The 22203-nt window shown below is 38.0% G+C and overlaps 1 protein-coding gene across 3 annotated transcripts in view; it reads right to left on the reverse strand.

Moving 5' to 3' along the window:
- The window catches only part of PTPRR (protein tyrosine phosphatase, receptor type R), a 143660-nt gene that overhangs the window by 91084 nt on the left and 30373 nt on the right, over positions 1-22203 (reverse strand). Inside the window, exons 1-2 of one of the 3 annotated variants that reach the window (XM_046912446.1) lie at positions 5519-5605; positions 1757-1848 (exon numbers count right to left, since the gene is read on the reverse strand). The exons of 1 other annotated variant lie outside the window; for it this stretch is intronic. The gene's annotated coding sequence lies outside the window, so the exon portion shown is untranslated. Of the gene's footprint in view, positions 1-1756; positions 1849-5518; positions 5606-22203 lie in introns of those variants that run through there. One more of the 3 variants, XM_025154299.3, reaches the window with a different exon arrangement.

The following is a 22203-nucleotide window of genomic DNA, read 5'->3' on the forward strand; positions in this document are numbered from 1 at the left end:
TTTCCCTGTGTCTCAGCAAAAGCTCCCTGTTCATTCAGGTCAGTCTTCTTCCCCACTGGATCATCTTATGCTCCTGTGCCTTTTAGATTTCCTCCATGAGGAATGTCCAGCCTTCCTGGACCAGCTTGCCCTTCAGAACAGTTTCCCAAAGGACTCTCCCAGCCTATGTCCTAAATGGTCCGAATTCTGCCCTCCAGGACTGCTAGACATTGAAGAGATTGGGATAAGCTTCTGAGTCTAAACATGATTTGAAGTTTGAAAAGTTTCCTGCCTTCTCACCTTCCTGAATATTTCTGAAGGAGCGACGTGAAAGTGACACACAAATACATGGTTTCAGAAAGATTTTCAGTTCATTTTAAACCTTAGTCCTTTTCCTCTATATTTCAAGGAATATGAGATTGAAACTAGATCTAGGATACCAAAGACAATTGTTTAAGGTAGTACTTGTTCTAATTCAATCATTACAACAGGATTAATTCTACTCTGTTTCAGAAGAATTGCTGTTCTTGCAAGGCGGGACAGATTTTATTTTTGCCGTCTGGAAACGATACTTTTAGGCACACAGCTCTTTCAGACAAAGGATAAAGAGCATCATAAGATGTGGGTTAAAAACAGGAACTCTACATAATGGCATATGATAAAAGCTATCCCCTTTTTCTGGTAACTACAGCTTACTCTTCCCCGCCTCCTCACCAGCTGTTATTCTTCTGTATGTGAAATGCATCCAAATCATTTCACATATGCAAAAAGAAACCTAAATCAAGTCCAGAATAGAACAATTCAAACATATGACAACCTGATATCGAGAAAAACAATCGCTTTAGTCATTCAGCTGATCAAGTCAGAATTTGATTTGCAGCCACTGTAGAAATTGGGAAATACCAGAATTAGATGGAGAACCTTATCCTGGAGAGGATAACAGAGCTGAAACACGCATTATTGCCTACCCTTCCCCACCACTTCCTCCTGCAGCCAATGAAGAGCTGTGTAACACCTGGGCAGCCAAGGCATACATGTTTTCTCCCCACTTTACTGTGCCCTTACTACAGTTTTAGGGTAATAAGGTCTGCATGTATCCCCTCCTCTCCATACATTTCATCACATGACTGTCTACACTTTCATTACCTCTTTTTTCACTACCTTTTTTTCCCCATCTATACCATATGGGAAATGGAGAAGCAGGTTCTTTGTCGATACAGCCACAACGAGGAGGTCTCTGCATAGCAAAGCTCTCACCCTATTGGCAAGATATCAATATCTTCTGCAAAAAGTATCTAACTTAGAGCAAAGACAGATTACAGAGATGCTTTCATGGAGTCATCCAGCAATGGACAAACAAAGAGGACAGGTAAACCCAAGCAACTTTTTGCAGTAGAAACTTTCTAGCTTCAGCATGAACACAGTAATAACTGCAAGGACCTTCTACAAAGCATTACTCTGAAACCTTTTACAAACCAAACAAACAAAGGTAAGGCAAGGCAGGCATGTCAGGAAGAGCTAAACTTGGACACAAATGCTAGAAATTTGCCTGTTCTCTGGAAGTTAATGGAAGGGGTGAAACATTCCACTAAAAACAAAAGATCATTACTGTTTGTGATCTAAAAGGAAAAGAATACTGTGATCTCAATGTTTTGAAATAAATTTGCCTTCCTAAAAGAATTTGGATGCCCATCAAAGAAAAACAAAAAATAAAAAGTGCACAACAAATAGCAGAAGCTGGCATCAATAAAACCTGACGATGCTGTTAGCTACTTACTTGGCTTGTATCTCAAAAATTACACGCGGGCTCTTCCTGATCTCTATAGTGGAAATCCTGATTTTCTCAGCAGCTATCATAAACAGGGTAATCTGAAATATAGCCACATAACAGGATGTTTAAAACTGGGGCTCCTCAAAAAAAGATAAGTATTTTAGTCAATGTGGCCTTTCTTTTTCGATGCTTACTTGTCTTCAGTGACTAACATTTGAGACAAAATGTCTTTGCAGAAAATTCAGATGCCTCTATCCAGGCAGAGGGTTACTGAAAAGAAGACCTGCAAACAAATTTCGTGCCCTCTAGCAAGATGAAGAAAGAGCAGATGTGACATTCTTGGTATTTCTAATGGTATAACAAAGAGACAGCTCTCAAAATCACATTTCTGGATATTTAGAACAACTTGAAAATCAATCATGCACTGATGTGATTGCACAGAGTTCTTAGGAAAGGGTACAAAGTTTTAACATACAACTTAATTATTCACATTGTACACATAATTGCCAATCATTTTAGAGAGAGAAAGATGCCAACAGTCCCATGTCCGCAAGAACAGTGTCTTTGCAGTATGAGGGCCTTCTATAAGTTTTGTCAGTCATTCTCCACTTAATGAATAAACTTTAAATGACATAAAATAAAATACAAAACTATGATATTCACCATGGCTGAAGACTGTGTAGTACTTCACATAGTATGATATATGGAAGCTTTGCAGTAGGAATTTATCAGAGTAACATTGTTTTGATTGTTGTGCAAAACCACTCTTGTGCTTTAAGCTTAAAGAAAATTATTCATAACATCTTTGCAAAAGCGGTGTAAAAAGAGCTGGCTAAAATGTACTTTTCTCATCCCACATAAATAAAAGGAATGATAAATCATTGTTTTGATTGTGTACAATAACAGTTCTCCACTGCTAGTATGTATCTTTGTCATGGATTTATTATCACCTAACTCCCACTGATCAGCTGTTTCTGTGTATAAAGTACACAGAACATATACTAACAAAATAATTCCCACAACAAATGTGGTTTTTTTTTTTTCCATCTGCCAATATCGTAGTGGGAGAAGATGAAGGCTATAGAGAGACAAACTTCAGAAACTGATGTCAGAGAGCATTTAATCAACAAATTGTCTGATCTGGGGCAATAGTGAAGCTAATATTAATCATTCAGAAGCCTCCATCCAGGCCATTGAAAATAAATTTCAGTATAAGTTTTAACAGTGTAACCACTCTCCTAACCTGCACCAGCACCAGCTTGAACATGGTGGTTGCTTCCACTGAAGGTCTACGGCAGTGACAGATAGATGACAGCTCTGGAAAACAGGTCCCAAATATGCCACATGTCACTGAAGGACTCAGACAAACTGGCCCAGGGAACTGGTGTGGTGGGGTGAGGGGCAGTGGGGTGGTCCAATTTTGATGTTGCCAGACCACAACAGTCTACGCTGCTTTCCCCTCTGAAGAGAGGTACCTGATATTAGCAGGTGGAAGAGAATGCATGGCCAAGTTATGCAAGGGGCAAATATGTCCTTCTTGTCCATGAAGGAGAACCACAAAGGAAGGCAGGTTTGCAGTAGGATTGTGAACTACAAATTCAGGAACTGGAACACAGAAACTTGCCCTACTCACTGCTCTCCAGCAAAAGGGTGAAGAACAGGTGGCCACAATAACATACTAATTTCAGCATGGAAGTGACCAGTGTCACCTGGACAAATTTCACCACCCATTCTTAGTGAATAAATCAAGCAATGACATAGGACAAAACAGAAACATCAGGAGTACATATTCAAGACCTGAACACACTTAATGGATTTGGATAACCCTTAAAAGCAACCCCAGAGGCGTGTCTGCAGCTCGTGGCAAAGACTTTACACAACAGGGAGGCAATAGGAGGATCTAGAAGCTAGTTATGGTTCCCAGAAGTGACGTGCAAATACAGTGCATAATTGCTATATGGAGAAAATTCAGAAATTACATGTAATTATTAACCACATGAATCCAAACAGAATTGTTATAACATTTCTCACCCCAAGCAGGCTTTCAAATATTCACTTTACTTACGGGGTGTGATACATATGATTACTTCTTTGAGTAGCTTGTTATATGTATCAAATATCTGAATTACAAATGAATTTTTAAAAGGTCCAGGTATTGTGTTCACAGGTACCATCATTTTATTTTAAGAGTTAATATCTTGAGCAGTTGATTGAATCATAAAATATGAATTGGAAAAGGAGAGGACTTGAAATGTTCATTTTTTAGCGGGTAGACAGATCACCCACTCTTAAATTACAATGTCTGATAGAGGGCGAGGAAAAAACACAAGGGAAATTATTGAAGAAGAGGTAAAGGCTTGGTTTAATGATACCAAACCGAGACATGGAAGTCCTGTGATGCCTCCTCACTTTTACAAAGCCATAAGGAGTAGGAAGAAAGCAATTTGTGGCAAAAAGTTTATGCCTTACTGCATCTCCTGACAAGACAGGAACCTGCAATTCCCAGAGACAATGGTAAGTACCTTTCATCCAAAAGGATGCTTAAGTACATTACAAACTGACTTATGAAGTATATACAGTACTAATTATAAAAAATCCTGCTATCTGGCACATAAATTCAGCTATCACCGAGAGAAACAAAACAGATGATGAAGGCAGGAAATACAGAGCATATGCTATGTTTCTCATGTCCCCACAGGCCTATTCTGTGTATGTTTTTCAGTGAATCTTCCTCTTTTTCTAACTGTCATGGTGAATAATGACCTGCGATAAAGACAGGCAATTTAAGTTCTGCAAGATGTAGCTCAGCAGGCTACAGAGCTGCCCTCCTCTCTGAAATGCTAAGTGTAATAAATGGCAAAATGCTTGCCACAGCCCCAACCCTGCCTGTCAGCCTCGGCGCCTGCTGTGCTGATACCATGAGAACAGCTGCCCTTCCTGCTCAGGTGGAAACAAGTGCGTATTCTGGAGCTCAGCGCTTCTGCCCTTGTGGAGTGCAGGGCTGCAGGAATTCTCTATGCTTTCATCTGTCCGGCCAACAGCACGAATAAAGAAAAACTACATTTACATGAGAACTAAAACAGCTGTTTCCTCCTAACTGACATTTTCCATTTGGCATTTCACTTTTGGGCACTTCTAGGAAAAAAAAAAGAAAGAAAAGCAAATGAAGAGTTAGATTTCTCTCAGTGTTTCCACCTCCTGTGAAAGAGGAAAGCAATCAGCTGGGGAATGAGGTCCACCAGTCTGCCATTTGTATGGCATGGTGAGCCTGATTGTCACTTGTCAGCCTCCAGGACAACGCCAGTTAGCACCCCTGGTGCCACGCCTTGTTCTGAGATGAAGGAAATCATGATTTCTCTTACAGCTATTGCTTCATTTTATATAAAGCGCGTTCAGTCAGTAAAAGGTAGAGGACAGTCTAGCTTGGTGCACAGAGCACTTCTACAGGAGACATACTTGAACGCTGCAGCCACTGTTCTCGTAAATCTCCGAGTAGCTCACATTTGGTAAAGAAAAAACAAACAATCAAAAACAAACAAACAAACAAACAAAAAAAAACATGAAGAGAAGAAAACGAAAGCATCTAATGCAGAAAAGAATCGTGGAATCATAGAATCACAGAATGGCTTGTTGGAAGGGATCACAAAGATCATCTAGTTCCAACCCTTTGCCGCAGGTAGAATTGCCACCCCCAGGATCAGGCTCTAGATCAGGTTGTCCAGAAGATAGTCTAAAAACTAAGCTCAAAATCTGGATTTCAGCACTGACCTTTGTGATGAACTTTCTACTTCAGTTCAAGAAGTTAGTGCTGCTAACTTGTATTCCCAGCAGGTGAAACCAGACAATCATAGTCTCTGAGTAAAACCTGGAGCTGGAATATTTCAAGTTCTGCACTGTTATTTGCTTTTCATGGTTAATTATTCCAGTTATTATCTCAGCTAGAAATGTTCCTCTATATTTGCATGCTACTCTTATCTTCTATCTTTAATTGCACAGCTCACTTTAATTATTAGCCTGGGAAAATCTGGGGATGTCAAGGAAGAGTCTCTTAAAATAATGACTGTGCTAAGAAATAAGATTTCCTTTGCTGTTTGTGCATTAAAACCACTTCCTGCAATTATTCCATCACTTGCTACTCTGTTATTAAAAATATGTTTTTGGGGCTTGCAAGGTCAGGAATAACACTCCTCACCCATGAATAAACCTCAGATCACACAGAGCTGCCTTCTGGAGCTTTGCAAACAGGCTGTGCTGTTTCTCTGGGATTAATATGATCAGCCATTTGTGTCTCTGTAGGACAACGGCTGAACATGTCATTGCTGATAGCATAAAATACTACAAAAGGTTTTTTCTTGCCAGTCTACTGAAGCCAACAAGCCAATGGTCTGACATGTCTTTTAGATACCAAAACCCCTCCTTCTACCGAGATCACTCGCAGCATTCCAGAAAATTCTCTGTGTCTTGAATTTCTCAGTATAAAAATGGGAACAATTTGTCAAATGAAATGTCAGTGAAAACAATGGAGGTGGAATTGTGATGATCACTTCATCTCTACTCAACAGAAATGAACCTTACAAAAGCTGAGGGAACAGCTGCAGAGTTCTCTGCTTGCTGTTGCCATGCTGTGATGTAGGACCTGGCTTTGCCACTGGCTTGCCACACAGTTTCTAACTTAGCTATATCAAATTGGAAAAATGAATTAAAAACAAACAAACAAACAAACCACAAATAAAAAGCAGAAAGAAAGAAAATGGATTTCTCCAAGATTATCTTAGCCTGCTAATATCATTTGGCTTGATTTTTGTGTGGTGAAAGTTGGATCGATTTTGATTCATTGCTGATTTACACTTCCTGGGGATGTATCATTTTAAAGAGTGGACCATCTCAGTGCCCCACCTTGCTTTTCTGCTTCATCTGCACTCCAGTAATAAGCTTTATCCTTATAGGCCAAGGAGCAAAGGCGCTTCCTTTTCTATGTTCTGGACATCTTCAGAATTAGATCTATTAGTGCTGGTTTCATAAAAGGCATAAAAAAGAGATCAAGCAGTGCTCTAAAAGAACAGGTTAAAGATCTGACAAGTACTGTAAGTTCAAGCGTGGGTCCTTGAATTGTTCATTATATGCTCACCTCTCTGACCACTAGATGCAAACCACAGATTTATTTTTTCTAACTAAACTCTGCTAAGGTCAAGCATTCTGTTGATGAGAGAAGAGAAAGGAGTTGTGATGCTCTTCCAGTAATAATAAAGAATGAGCCAAACCAGCCAATACAGTCCAGTTAAATACCTGGAACTAAAGCAGCCTGAATTCAGTTACAATCCTGCCTTTTACACTGATGGATTTGGGGCAGGCTTGTACCCAGTAAGCAAATGGGACAGTAGGAAAACTGATATTTCTCCATCAGAGAAAAGGCTGAAGCATTTTTTTTTCTTTTTTTTTTCCTCCTCTTTTTTTTTTTTTTTTTAATGTTACAGGGTGTCATTAGAGCTTCTGTCTGAGCTCTTCATTGCGTGTCTCCTCTCTGGTCTATTTCTAGTAACTCTAGACATCATGCCCTTTTCAGATGCAAGCTGTTGCAGCAAGCTGCCACTTCTGTGGCTACTTCTTGGGGGAGATATCGTTTTATTGACAGCTGTAATGTTGGGATTTGAGTCAGGGTTGCATAAGCCTACTAAAGTCTCTTAGTTTATAAACTTAAGAGAATAAGTCACTGCCTAGCTACGTCCTCCTGGTGGCGGATGTCATGCTAACATACACTCACAAACCTAATGGGGCAAAATGCATGCAGTGGTTTGATATCCGTAGCGTATAATAGCAGACGCGTAACGTTTTAGGGGAATGATGTGGGACTATTTCCAGAGTCTTTTCTCTAACACTCTTAATAGTGATCTAATAAAAACAGTGTTTCTGAGAACAAAAGGACCCTTCATAAGAGAGTAAGCAGAACCTATGAATATATTCACAGAATCGCATATTGGTAGAATGCAGCTTTGACTAAAATCCCACAGACATACACCAGACAGCATGAATTTCTTAAGAAACTGAAAAACAGAGGAACAATTTTTCATCTAGTTTCAAAACCAGTGTGTAAGCTCTGAGAGTGGAAAGGAGCCCTCCATTATGCTGATTTGTCACTGAACCATACTGAAATGATAAACAGCTACAAGTAGCAGCCCGTAAATAGATGTACCTGTTGTGCTGTTGGGCTAGATTAGTTGTTACTGCAATTTCTTTGAAATCAATAGTGCCATACCAGCCACAAATTTCATTCATCTTGTTTTATCATCTACATTTCAATTTTGGGAACAATCAGACATATTGTGCGTGGTGGGCATATGGTGTAGCTGCAAACCAGATCTATCCTGAAACTATTTTTGGTTATTTCCCTCTTTCCTGTCACAAAACCAGAAGTCTGTAAAAACAAATACTGTAACTTAACAGTTACGTCTTCTGTTATAGCGACTGTGTTGAAGTACCCAGGGATATTAATTCAGCACACATGACAAAAATTCTGTTCAGCATGTTTTGTGACACTAGATGGTAGCGATAGTGCATGAAAAAATAATTCTCTACAGCGCTAAACAGGAAGATATTGAACTGTAAAATGAGCATAGGCACTCATCTAGCATCTACTTTCCACTGGAAATAAGAAGAAAGGTGACTTCTTAAAACCTCTTTTTAATGAAAAACAGTCAATTATCCCTGCTACTTAATTATTTAAAAGGCTCAGTAGTGAAACCTTTTAATGAGTCCTACATACATCTTTCACAAAGTTCATATTTAAGAAGAACTTTAATATATCATCTCTTCCTAAACATGACCTTTAAGTAAGTATATGCTGCTTGCTGGCATTTACTGTTTCCTAAGTACCTGGATCTATCACAGTACCACTCCTTTGCTTAAGACACAGTAATTTTAATTACTGAGATCATCTTATGAAATACAAAACCCTGTCCCTGTCAGGGAGAAATATAACTAGTCCCTCTCGTAATCCTGACCTATGATGATCCCTACTCCTCTAGGTTTATCAAATATTTTATTGACAGCGGGTAGCATCATTGCTAGGCGTATTCCTTCCCTACAATTTATGGCATAATTTTATATTTCCCTGCAAATGGGAGACAAAAGTACCTTTGTGTCAATGAGCTTTTCAGATCCTTTTCAGCTGTTCTACTCACTGTGTGACAATCAGTACATCATGCTCTTCACTTTCCTTAAGATGCCCAGAGAATAAGTTCAACTATTCACATCTGAATGGTCCTATCACTGCTATGAATGGGTAACTGTAAAAAGTTTCTTGCCTTAAAAATGTTTTCTCACAACTCTTGAAAAGTTCTTGGAAAGGCTTAAAATCCTTCCTTCGTACTGTCTACATGAATAAGGCTTAGAAACTACAGTTATAATAAAGATCAAATTGCTTATTGAAGGAGAGGCAGTTTAAACTCACTCTAAGAGCTGGAAGCTGTTGTGAAGGGTAATCACAACCTCTGGTTTTTGCTGACATCTCTTTTTGCTTGCCATCATCTCAGGCATGATGTAATTACAATTGAGTGCCTGATGTTTCCTTCTGTGCGGATCACCTTTCCCATTGCTGACAGCAGCCCAACCAACATCATATGGACACTGGTTCATTTGTATTCTCTTGGTTTTCAAAGCTGTCAGTTCTGGCTGAGACAGAAGGCCACACAAAAGTCAGGAAGTGGGTATTCTCCCTGAAAGGAAAGTTTATTTCTTTCTAATGCTCTCAGTCATGGTGTGAGCTATGTGCCGAAGCAGAAAGGATAATGACTTTTTTGCTTCTCCACTTTCCATTCTACCCTGTGCAATCATAGATGTTGCTATTTAAAATCACATATGCGAGTCTAGAATAACTGATACTTTCTCCAACAAGCAGAGCTCATTTCATTTATTTTAATCTCCACTAATCCCTGCACCCTTCCCATTACTACCCACGTTCTCTCCAAGGCTGGTGGGAGGATGGGAGATATTGACCTATATCTTGTCATGAATTCAATTTCTCACCAGAGGTTTGTTTTACTGTAAGAGAAAAGGGAATTCATTCACTAATGCAGGAACCATTGGCATGTGCAGTTATATCATATTCTGAAAGTGAACTTCATTAACACAACCAATACAGAACCACAAAATCTTAAAGACCATCTGAACTCCTTTTTAATTTTTTTTTTTATTATGAAACATTACCACTGATTTACTTTCCCAGATGTACTCCTTGTAAGAGTCTGATGACCAGCTTAACTGTTTTATTAGAGGAAGAAAAATCTCAGAAGGTTTTATTTCTCAAGGGACCACATTTATTTGCAGAATTTTTCCATCCTTTTTCTTCCATCTTTTAATATCACAGCACTTGTAATGAAGAATGTTCAATGTAATCTCGTAAGTAAGACATTATGCAATTAACAGCTATTAATGGAAGTAAAGATTCAAGATCTATTTGCTTTTTTTCCCCTCCTTTCTTTTTCAGTGCAGTCATGCTAAATTTAGCAACAAGTGAGAACAGTTACGTTCACACTGGGAGGCCAACACAAGTTTTTAAATGTATGCAATACATGTTCTCTCGCTAAAGCAAAAAGGATCAAATAATAATGTTATGAGGCCACTTGGGCTTTCTTTCTTCTCAGCAGGTAATATAATTCTTGCACTTTTCAATAGCTTCATAAAAAATTAAACCATTTTGCAGAAACATATTCACTGGAGAACTGCGTGGGAGGAAGAAGAGAGAGTGAAGAAAAAACATAGAAATTGTTTCAGGATGGTATTTTATGAGGACCTCATTGACTGCCTGTTTCCATATAGTTTTAGGATATACAGGTACTTATGCTGGAGCAATGAAACAATTCATCTCACAGATGCTTACCAAATAGCTGCCAAAAGATATAAAGATAACACGATGGTGGGTGCACAACTTTTGAATAGCATGATATACAACATTTGATGGGACAGACAGGCAGTCCAATAATGACATGATTTGGAAGGATACTGAAACACTTCCTAGTGATTTCCTACAGAATAGACAGCAAAAATGGAAAGGGAGTGCACAGTGGTATAGCACGTTAGAGAACAGTCGGAAAAAGATCCAAAATAAAGAATTTTTTTCAGCAAAATATAAAGCAGAAATATAGATTAGAATCTTTATAGTCAAGCATCTTTTTCACAGAGTTAGATTAGATGGGGGAGATTATAAAACTGCATTTCTCTAACAAGTTCTCCTGTGATGTCAGAGAAGGAAAGTAGCAGGTTTTGCCACAAAAGGTTCTCTGGAAAGAAGATATGTGGGACCCAATTAATGACCTTTGGAAAAGAAGGATGTGGATGGAGTGGGACCCTCCATTTATCTACTGATCTCTGTCAGCTGTTAATCAGTCAGGTCTGTGGGCTCTACCCAATGAAAGCAATACTTCATTTTTACCTGGTGAAGTGAAATAAGAAATTTAGTATTGATCATTACAGAAGCATGAGAGCTGAGTTATACGAATAATTCTAAAGGCAAGAAGAAATACTATTAGAGAGCCACTATTCCCTTTCTCCCTTTCCTATTCCCAATCTAGGTGATGAAATAAGTACAAGAGATACGAAATGAGGCAACGTACAAAACATAAAGTGAATAGTAGCATGGAAAGGAAATGATTGAAAAGATCTAGAAAGAAGTAGACTTAAATCACCAACGTAAAATACATTGTCACACCACCTGATCTCCAGCAAAGAAACCAAACAAGAAAATGCATGTTTCTGAACAGATATTTTTGTTGTTTTTTTGATTCTGTTACTCCCCACTCAACGCTGCCACACAGCCTCTTCCCTGCAGTACTGCCCCAACAGAAGCTCTGACCTTATACTGAAGCTCTTCCATGCCAGCTTTGTGTCCGAGTCTTGAGAAAACCCAGTGAGGGTACAATCTCTTGTACCCTCAAGGAGGGTTAACTCCAAATAATAGCCTATTGATGGAAGAGGAAAGTATCTGCATGCCATTAATACCATCAGGATACTCAGCAGTGAATTCAGTGAGTAATGAAGCAGGTCCTGTAACTGTGAGATTTGCAAAAATGCTTCTTTTAAAGAACAGTTTGTCCTTTATCAGGGGGAAGCTACATCTTTGGCAAATTTACAGTAATGAAATTTTTCTGGTGACCTTTTACTGTGTCTCTTTACATTACAAATAAATGCTACATCTTTCTAATTTGGAGCAGTCTAGCCTCCCTAGCCAATATTCTGCTAATTTACTTTAAAGTTTCTGAGATGACACAAGGTGGGTGGATTTTTTTTGCTCTGAAACTGACTATTTTTTCAAATAGTTATTCATCCTGATTCATCGTTTTTCAGCCTTCCAGTGAAATAATCAAATGTTGCCTGTAGCTATTTATGTGGCTTTATTACAGGTAGGAAGGACAACAATCAGCAATACGTGAACAAATATTTACAAGCTATGGTTACCAAATAAGAGCACCTAGTCACAGCCAGGAAGACAAATGAACTTTAAACAGATAAAGACATGATAATGGAGATTATATATTAACAGAACTGAATTACTGACCTGACTGCCAAGTTCATTCAGAATGTGCTGGCAATACTGTAAGCATATCTTCCATAAGGATATATGCAAAATTTACAAAGAAAAAAAACCAACCATCTTATAAAGCAGAAATTGATTGTTTTCCAGAAAATCTTTTCATGAGAATTTTCAGTTTTCTGTAAATTTTCCAAGAAGAACAAAAGATGTTTTTAGTGAGGTCATATTCAAAAGACGTTTGACACATGGAAGATGTAAACTGCTCACCAAAGATATTAGCTTCAGACTTAGCCCAGCCACTGACTTAAAGGTTTGGCTACAAATTTGCTCTAGTTTTGCTCAAAAATCAAACTAAAAACTGGGTGGAAGCTCTTCAATAGAGTAAATTATTAAAAAAGGCTGTTTTGGACTTTTTTCCCCCAGATTCTCTTTGCTAATATTAAGACAGGATGCTTTATTCAGAACTAGTTTTGTGTTTCCTATAGCTTTAAGGCTGCACTATGGTAATAAATTTATTTTAAAACCTATTTGGACCCCAGGCATCAGTACATGTATACTATGCACACACAGACAAAAGGAAGCACAGAGTGACAAAACAATTTTTTCTAAAAAAATAAAATAAAAGGTCTATAAAATTTCTTCCTTATACCCAATCATTTGCTGTTTTGCAAAACGCAAATGCACAAATATAACTTACCAGCCCTACCTCTGGGAGAAAAGCAGCTTTACTGCCTTCCAGAGGGCTAGAAAAAGATCTGCGCACTTTTCTGGGGGTTCTGTCTATATCAGCTCTGCTGCTGCTGCTGCCAATTCTACAGAATCAGCGCAGTGAGGATAATAGAGTTCAATAGCCCTAGTTCAAAAGCCTTCATATTTTCAGATTATTTTGTTCCTCTCCACATAATTCAATGCACAGGGGATAACATAGGAGCCCTGGGGGACTATTCCATCTCCTCAGTGCTTGTGTGATACTTACTGTAATGCTAATGGGAGTTATATGTGTGCATCCAGGGAAGACATCACCTCATCATGGTTTTTAATATGCTAAACAAAGAGCAGCTATAAACAACTTGGGTTTTTACTTCAGCACAAATAATGAAATCAGTATGACTCATGAAAAAAAAAATCACTATTCATTAAGCATAGTGGAGGTAAAACTCTCATAACTGAGGTGTTAGACGTCTAATTTGTTATGGGCTTGTTTTGTGAGCATTAATTTTATGACGCATATTAGAGACATATGGCATAACAACCATACTTAACTATGATATATATCATAAACTGTATAAAATACATACTTTTATTTGTATAGGTAGATATAAATATAAACATCTATACACACAACTCGTGAGTTCCATAGGACAGAGTAATTAGGCATGCTTTTGTGAGGGAGTCCTTGTGACACCTGGAGAAAAATGCATTGGGAAATCATAGATACTATCTGTTCTGTAGAACAGTTTCAAAGTGGATACCACTTAAGGATACCAGACATACAGACATGAATATATACAAGTGGCAGAGCACATAAAATATCAAATAGACTGCTTTGTAGGAACACCTCTTTTCTTTAGAGCGCTGGGTCCTGTTTTTCATACATGCCAACATTTCTACCTGTTCTATTCCATCTTGAAGTGACTGTGTTGTAAATCAGATCCACACACACACGCTCAGTTGGAAGTAGAAAGAAACTGCATGCTTTGAAGGCCTCAAATACATTTTGCACAGTTTGTAAGCTAGAGAAACCCTAAAGTAGAGAATGAGCTGAGTGAGGACTAGCTTTGATTCAAACCCTTTTTATCCACTTACTAACCAAGGCTGGTAGTTAAACAAGATAACACGACTTCTTATGTTTCTAAGGGATTTTTTTTCTGCAGAAGATGGTGGGTTTTTTTTTCTAATTGAATCAAGTTTTAAGTTCTTTTGTAGTGTTAGAAAATTTGAAGGAGGATCACAAGGTCATTAACAAAAATTTATTTCAAAAATAATAATTGAGAGTGGGCCTGCTTTTTTTTTTTTTCAGTCACAAATATCTTTCCACTGAAAACTTTTTATTCAAGAGAAATTGATCTGAATCATTTATGTGCATCTGCTCTGCAGAGCAATTCCTTAGGTGCGTGATCTGCCAAAGCACGCTCCTCAGGGGCCACACACCGGTTGTTGATCACAACCGTAGTGCCCCACTATGTGCAAAACCTCAGGCTAACACTGACCTTCTTTGCCCAGGTATTGCCACTGCGAGGATGAGAGCTGACAATGCAGCAGACAGAACAGGCAGTTCTTGTGAAAGGTGGAAAACTCCAGGAAGAGTTGGGGAACCTAGAACTTCACTGGTTTCTCCACCACACACTCTGTGAGATGAGCCATAATGTAAACTAAATTTTCTTCTGTTTTTTTTTTTCCTTATGTTTGTGAAAGTATACAGGGTCTAATACCCGAGGCACAGGCTGCCCAAAGAAGCTGTGGATGTCCATCCCTGGAGGTGTTCAAGGCCAGGTTGGATGGGGCCCTGGGTAGCCTGAGCTGGTGAGTGGCAACCAGCCCATGGCAGGGGGTTGGAACTGGGTAGGATTTAAGTTCCCTTCCAACCCAAACCATGCTATAAGTCTATGATTCTAATATTTGAAAGTTTAATATATATGACATCATTTTATTGCTAATTTTTCTTCCTAAATTAAGCTTCACCCACATATAGTGTCATCAAGTAAGGGACAATACAGCAGTGTCAATGAAACCTGGAAAAGCCCTGTGCCTGTCTGATGTAGCTGATGGAACTGGTGAATGGCAGACTTCACTGTTCGTGTCTGCAGCCTCTGAGAACTGCAGCTTGGTATCTGGCAATTTCGGGCTGTTTCTCATATCACTGCAAACAGCTCCTCAGCTTTTCCAAATCATGATAACTATCCACAAGAGTAAAGACCTGTCTGCCCAAGAAGAGCTGGATGACAGATTTTGTCTGAAAGTTTTCCCACTAAAAAGTAACTTGGACATTTTTTTTCCTACAGAAAACAACATTTCAATGTTTTTAATATGAAGTTTACAAGGAGAAAAAGAAGGCAAATTTGACCTCATTCCAGTTGGAATTCCTACTTTTATTTAGTTTTGGAAAACAATACTATGATCCATCTTTTTCCCCCCTCCAATTCTTCATCCCCTACCCAAGTTCTTTGCCATCAACTGGAATAGATGAAATCATTTCCAGCTTTGTGATTTACTTTAGTTTCCTTTCCAGTTTTCCTATTTTTCTCTTTGTGGTTTGTATCTTTTTTTTTTTTTTACTGTTTTTTTTTTTTTCTAACTTAACCAAATTGCTTCAAGTAATGAAGAATCACAGAATGCAAAATATGCAAAATGTTGAATAAGAAGCAACCCTGAAATAAACACAGGTACACCAAATTCTACTGAATTTCACCACAGCAAAAATGATATTAAGAAGAAATAATAAAATTTGGAGAGGTTTGAAAACTAAGATAAAGGGAGTTTAAATCTACCAAATGTATATAGTTTTCTAAACAATATCAACATTTTTGGACAATAGTGCAAGAAAAAAAATTCAGAGGATTTCCCTAATTAAAAATAATACCAATAATAAAGGAAATGTATACTGGAGCTTAAAATCTGCCCATTTACCTTTACAGTTAATTCTTCTGCGAGAGAATTTTTACACTTTATAATCACTACTGTTTACAGAATTTTTCTGGTTTGGGATGATTATCTGCAGCATTAACCACCAGCCTCTGCAAAAAAGACTGAAAGACATAAAACAACGTGAATGGAGTCTTACCAATCACCAATTCCTCACAGCCTTCTCTTTTTCAAGAAAACATTTTGGAGACAATTTTTCTGAACACAAGATGCTAAAGATGAAGAGGTTTCTTGCCTGGTTAGGATGACAAGTAGTAAGCCTTGACCTCCCAGGTCTGCCTTGTTAGCCGTAGCAATATTCAGTGCTGTACAGTCTGTCACTCCAGCAGCTTCAAACTGAGCACCATGCATTAATCATGAATTGTAAATTTTGACTGGCAGAACTGAAAAATTAACTTGTTAAAAGCAGATGGCAGCCTGTAATTTCATGCCTTACTTTGGCCTTACCCACAACAGCTGCATTCAGCACCTCCCCTGCAAATTAAGCCTTTCACTCAAAATAAACATATTTGCAGTCTGATTTACAGGTTTACCAGTAGTTCAACCGAACTGTTTTCCTTAAATTGTCATAGAAGGAAATGTAGATTTGTTTCTACAGGAGGCATATCTCTCCATGTCAGATTTCTTATGGTTTTTTTGTAAGAGAGGGGCTCATAATAAATGATCCATCTTTGTAAGGCAAAGCCAGATCCATCTTACAGAAGGAGCTACCCATGATAACATACTGATGAGCCTTCACTTAGCTGTGATGACAAGGGAGGCTTGAACTGTGTGCAGGAGCTTGGTATACATATTAGTTTCAGTGGGAATTGTGATTTTCATTTAAAGTGTTACTGCTCCAGTAGGATATCCTGCATGTAGAGTTTCTATACCTCAGGTAATCTACAGGATCTAGCATTAAATAAATGAGTTTCCCAGAACTCTGACTTTGAAGCAAACTTGGTGTGATGTTGCTCAAGTCTAAACACACGGAATTAATTTCTGAAAGTCTGCAGTGAAAAGCAGCCTATGCTTTTAGCTGTGGAATAAGAATTATCTGGTTTCAGACAATTCAGAGCTAGAAAACACCTTGGATCCAATTTCTAGCTATTGAACCCAACCAAATCACATAAACCCAATGTAAACTGAAACTTTAAGAACCCAGAAAGATGGGGAATTTAATCAATATTTTTTGTCCATGAAACTTGTGGAGTACAGATTTTCCTTAATGCCAGTATGAGAAAATTTACTTTGCAGGCACCTTTCAACACATATTTGTATGATGTTCTTCATTTTTAAGGCTTCTTCCTTTCTAAGGTTATTGCTATTGTACTTGCGAAACTCACAAACTGATAATGAATTTATATTTGCAGTTATCTCTGTATGCAGCAAAATCTGTAGTGCTGTAACTAAACAGAGATGAAATTGAGGCATAAGCAGATAGATCAATTAGAAAATAATAGCCAAACACATGCAAAATGTACTCATTTGTAATAAAACGACCTCTCCTCTTGAGTAGCTTATTGGACTTTATGCTCAAGCTCCTGAACAGTTTCATTCCATCTCAAACATTTTCATGCTTAATACATTTCAGAGAATTAAAAATGAATTTTCCTCATAACCGTGGTTATTCTTAAACCTACGCTATTTAGTATACATACAGCATGCAACAAATTCTATATCCTTCCTAAACAGAGGCCTTACTTTCCTAAATATTCTATGATTTTCCAACTCAGAGGATATTCAATAGCACTCTCGTGCAGAAGAATCACAAGAAATTTATGGTTTTGTGGTTAGGTGGGTGGTTGGACTCGATGATCATGTGAGTCTCTTCCAACTTAAATGATTCAGTGGTCCCTTCTGTACATTGAATGTCTGCATATTTCACCCTGTGCATGATGAGGTATTTGAGGAACAGCATAGAGCAGTCCAAGGAGCAAGTTAGCTACAATGGCTGCTATGGCTACAATGCTCCTAGTACCTGAGCTGGCTCATTTACAGCTACCTCTGCCATATGCACTATATACGCGTCCTGGCTTTTAATGGGGATAATGCTCAAACCAGCAAGTAGAAACTCAGAAGAAAGATATCTTAGAAGCTGGAAATATAAATGTGTTTGGCTAAAAAGTCTAAGAGTATGCTAACATGAGTGTACCGTAACAGATTTATGGTTGTAGTCAGAAGAAATATGCATTAGGAAGCTGATCTGCTCCAAAGGATGCAAGCTCCTGGGCAGAGATCTGGCCCCTTCAGAAGAACATTCTTCTCCCAACCTCCTCCCCATAACCTGAATCAAACAAGTTGCCTGACGTGGCTGCGGTTATGCAAGTAAACTGCTATTCTCTCACCTGCTATCTCTTTGATATCACTTCTGCTTCAGGTTTTTCACCTCTATTTTTGTAGCAGAAAGGAGCATAGCCAAAAGGAAGAAGCTGAAATTGAAGTACGTGGGAGTTCAACTTGAATGACTGCTACAAGATTAGACAGATGCATTTTTGTTTTATTTCATGTTATTATGTGATATGGCAAGTCATACAAAGAAAAGCAATTAAAGAACCAGGAACATTTTGTTCATTTCAACTGCTCTGCTGAAGGAAAGGTTTTTTCCTGGATCTTTGCCTTTTCGAATATATTACATCTATTTTGGACTGCAATCCAAGTGTTATGAGAAGTAGCTAATATGTTAAGCCAGGAGTGTTGCCTTTTTCTTTGCATAAACACTCTTCAAGAACTGTTTTGCAGAACTTGCCACAAATGCTCTAAATTACCAGGACGCTATATAATAGATTTAATGTTGTTTGCCGCAGATGGAGCAAAGCCAAATGTAAACAGGTTATCTCACTGAAAATCAAGTCTTACGTTTGTCTTCAAAAAAGGATATCATGAATGCTATTAGCCCATGTTGGAAGAAAAGACAAGATGAGAAGTGAAGGACAGCTCTAGCAGGCCAAAGACTCTGGCAGGGAGTTCTCAAGACAAGTTTGGTGTCACACAGACCAACATCTAACAGAAAGGTGTTGTGGCACCACAGATATAATCTCAACAACTATTCAAAACAAAAGCATACAGCTGCTCATGCTCACTGAAATCTCAGAGCTTTGAGATGACATATCCATGGTTACATTCATAAGATGCAAAATGCAACTTTCAAGCAGACAGTGCTCATGCAGACCATTATACATTCCTCATTCATCTGCTGTGCTGCCACATTTCACTTGGTGCTGGCCTGTAGCTTTGATTTCCTAATGTACATCATACTAAGATCTGCCAAGGCAGAAATTGCCACTAAACTTGAGCCATTTCTTTTACTGTCACACAGTACTATTTCCTCTGCAGCTATTTATCCAAAGCACATCCAGTCTGAGGAAGTGTCCACAGGATGGGACCTTCGGCTCTTTTCCCTCAGTAAGACATAGGCAAATCAATGCCCCAGTGTTTGTTTTGCCCTGAAGTCACAAACCAGATGAGGATAACTCTTGGGACAGAAACTCCCACAAAGCACGCCTAAAAAGCATGCATGGCATTTTTTCACATGGCTACGTGTTGTAATCCACAGAATAGCAGAAAAATATATAGGTATAGAGATACAAAAAAGAATGAAAGAAGAGAGCGTTAGAAATAATAAGAAACACATTATCCAAGATCTTTTTTTTCCCCATTGTACAGGAATCATAATGATTAGAGTAGCTGAAGAGCTCTACAATTTTTCCAGTTTCGTTTTGACCTCACGGTATCAGACTACTTTTAACTAAAAGTACATTGTTAATAGTTATTTAAAGCAATTCCTCTACTGCATATGTATTTTGTTCACTTTAAAAATCCACAGTCAATCCTCCTCTGTCGTTGTACCAGACTCAAAGCAAGTGTTACGCTCCATGTTGGTAAACGCAGTTCTAATAAGTCACAGGAGGAGGATTTTAACTCCTCTACAAAGAACATTATGGAAGAAAATTTTATAAAAAGTCTACTGCTAACCAAAACTTGTCCTTGTTTATAATATATACTCTTCAGAGAAGGTTAGCACAACTATTACAGCATTTTATAACTATCATCATTGTAGAGTTATCAGTGCTTAGACAGGTATGTAAATTAAAATGTTTATCATTAGAAACACAAGATGCTATGAGTACCTTGAGGTAACAACAGAAAAGAGCAATCTATATATCTCTCTGTGGTAATTGCCTAACTCATATCTATAAAGTATGTTCCCCCTCATTGCAGCATTAGCAACATACTGCTAAAACAGAGCTAAGCCTCAGCTTGGTTAATATACCTTTGCATATTTATATAATTCCTTCTAGGTTTAAGCATAAAATCTACTTAAAAATTACAAGTACTTACGTAATCAGAATTCATTTCTGACTTTACAGTAGGTGGTGTATATTTCTACATTCAAATTAAGAAAGCTGTGTAAGAAATTTTGTTGTCTCTATCGCTTTTGCAGCCAGTGTCTTTCCCCAACACATGCAAGCAGATTAAGAAAGATGGCACTTTATGAGATTAAAGAGCTAGAGATAATCCAGGAAACTGCAAATAAAATAACAAGATTAAGTTATATAGTTAGCTCACTAGACTGAAACAAATTTAGTTCATTCTGTTGGGCTCAAGTGAATAGAAAACATTTTACTTCCACTAAGCCTTCTTCCTGAAAGCTTTTTTATGTTAATATCACAGTATATCATGAATTGAAAAAATATACGTATATTTATGACATGTATATGATATCTATGACACATGTATATGACGAAAAACATTTAAAAACTAAACTACTTTTGCAGTGGTTATGGATTTGAAAATCTAGATAGCGTTTTCTACTCAGACTTGGAATAAGCTTTCATTTCTTGTTTACTGGGCTATGGAAGTAAACATTTTGGGTAATTTTGTTCAACAGATACATTTAGAGGCAACAGTGCCTTGTGGAAACAGAAATTTTTCAAACAAAAACCAAAAGAAAGCACTCAACTTGCCATGCAATATGTCATCTTGAAGTACATACACACGAATATATATAAATACAAGATATATTCTCATGTAATGAACATAAACTGTCCATTGATATCTTAATTTAGGAAATGTTAACCCTGAGCACACCCACCAGGATGAGGATGTCTGCTTTTCTCAAAGTGGTTTTCTTCCCTCTGATTTGGTTAAGAAATTTGTTCTAACTCTCTTCCTGCCTCCCTTGGCTCCCACTGATTTCCCCTTACTTAATCAAGCTTACAGTGCTTAGACACCAGAAGGCAGCAATTAAGACAGGATTCATACTGATAAATCAATATATATATGTAGTATGAAACTTACATAACTCCTAGACAATCAGGAATGTCACATGCATATAATAAAAGACAGAATCTCAAACACACTGAAAACCAAGAGAATCTGTATAATTTTCACTGCTATAATTATCAGAAGGCACTAAATATTTACCTTGTTTTAATAAGAAAATCTGAGGCACCACTTAATTTTTTATAAGGCAGAAGATATCAGAAATGCCCATGAAAAATATATATACCAACCCAAACCAGAAGGCTCTCCATTTTGCAAAACTTTGTAACTATGATTAAAAAGTAGCAGATTGGTTGTAAAGCCACTGTTCAAACAAAACATTCTAATCAAGTAATATTTACATTGCCAAACAGAGCTGCTGTGGCTCTGGAGTCGCAAGTACACCTCTAAAAATTTTACCTCTGCCTACACTTTTGAATTATCTTATCAGGAAAAAATATAAGATGCACTCTTGTAAACATATATTCAGCAGCAGCATAACTCCATAAAACATGGCTGCTCTTGAGAATAAATGAATGGTTCCCATTCAATAAATTATTTGCACATGTGTGTGTTGTTTAGAGAATACACAGCATATGGCTCTGTATACCTGTAGGTTGCCTGTTCTTGTTTGGTTTCTTGCAAGAATACCTCAGGCAAACTGCATATGACAGCTCCCAAGACACTTTAGATCAGCTAGGATATGTCAGCACTTTGATCGCTTGGGTCTGTTGAGTGTCTATCTCAGGTCCTACTACCGCTGTTGACCCACCAGCACCACAGGTGCCTTGTGCCGCTCCTGCAGGGTTCTACTCAAGAAGCCTTGTTTGATTCCTGCTATCATCCACCAGATTCTTTTAGCATAAAATACCAATGGCAGCTGATAGAGCTGTACGCACACAGCCTTTCCATTTTCTTCCCACTATCTACGCATACAAAAAATGCTATGTACCCTAAAGGAAACCATGTCAAGACAAAGGGCTGCTCCCTGCCCATGAGTGTCTGTATCTAAGCATATCTGCTGTTGGCAGAGCTAGTCCTT

This window comes from Gallus gallus, chromosome 1 (assembly GCF_016699485.2).
Source record: "Gallus gallus isolate bGalGal1 chromosome 1, bGalGal1.mat.broiler.GRCg7b, whole genome shotgun sequence".
Lineage (NCBI taxonomy): Eukaryota > Metazoa > Chordata > Aves > Galliformes > Phasianidae > Gallus > Gallus gallus.